This window comes from Egretta garzetta, unplaced genomic scaffold, assembly GCF_000687185.1.
Source record: "Egretta garzetta isolate BGI_Z169 unplaced genomic scaffold, ASM68718v1 scaffold418, whole genome shotgun sequence".
NCBI classification, from domain to species: Eukaryota; Metazoa; Chordata; class Aves; order Pelecaniformes; family Ardeidae; genus Egretta; species Egretta garzetta.
Window position 1 is genome coordinate 273383 of NW_009260492.1, and position 375 is coordinate 273757.

The following is a 375-nucleotide window of genomic DNA, read 5'->3' on the forward strand; positions in this document are numbered from 1 at the left end:
GGGGGACCCTGCGGGGCTGGCATGGAGCGCTGAGGGGTGTGGGTGGTTGGGCCCCCCCGTGGGACACTGCAGGGCTGGCATGGAGCGCTGAGGGGGCGTGGGGGGCTGGACCCCCCCGTGGGGAAGCCGAACATGTGCACGGTTCCCTAAAACAATGGAACGAGCCCCCGTGCCGCAGGGCTGCTGGTGCAAAGTCTGCGCGCAAGTGGCGGTGCGAGCTTTGCACAGCACCGCAAGGTCACGGTGCCAGGCGCGTGTGCTGCGTGCGGGTGACGTCACGGTGCCAGGCACGCGTGCGGGTGACGTCACAGTGCCAGGCGCGTGTGCTACGTGCGGGTGAGGTCACAGGGCCAGGCACGCGTGCGGGCGGCGTCA